The 386-nt window shown below is 39.9% G+C and overlaps 1 protein-coding gene across 1 annotated transcript in view; it reads left to right on the top strand.

Moving 5' to 3' along the window:
- supt5h (SPT5 homolog, DSIF elongation factor subunit) overlaps window positions 1-386 on the top strand; it is a gene marked incomplete at its 5' end in the record, with an annotated part of 13,216 nt that overhangs the window by 12,017 nt on the left and 813 nt on the right.

Raw genomic sequence — 386 nt, 5'->3', positions numbered from 1 at the left:
TGTCCGTTCTACAGTTTGTTGTAATGATGCGTTCGCTGTCCATTCTACAGTTTGTTTTAATGATGCGTTCGCTGTCCAATATACAGTTTGTTGTAGTGATGTGTTCGCTGTCCATTCTACAGTTTGTTGTAATGATGCGTTCGCTGTCCATTCAACAGTTTGTTGTATCGTAATGATGCATTCGCTGTCTATGCAACAGTTTGTTGTAATGATGCGTTCGCTGTCCATTCTAGTTTGTTGTAATGATGCGTTCGCTGTCCATTATACAGTTTATTTTATAGTGATGCGTTAGCTGTCCTTTCTACAGTTTATTGTAGTGATGCGTTCGCTGTCCATTCTACAGTTTGTTGTAATGATGCGTTCGCTGTCCATTCAACAGTTTGTTG

Source organism: Nematolebias whitei, chromosome 6 (assembly GCF_014905685.2).
Source record: "Nematolebias whitei isolate Nwh7 chromosome 6, NemWhi1, whole genome shotgun sequence".
In the NCBI taxonomy this organism is placed as follows: domain Eukaryota; kingdom Metazoa; phylum Chordata; class Actinopteri; order Cyprinodontiformes; family Rivulidae; genus Nematolebias; species Nematolebias whitei.
Note: the sequence above shows the minus strand (reverse complement) of the source record. Positions and strands in the feature narration are given on the sequence as shown.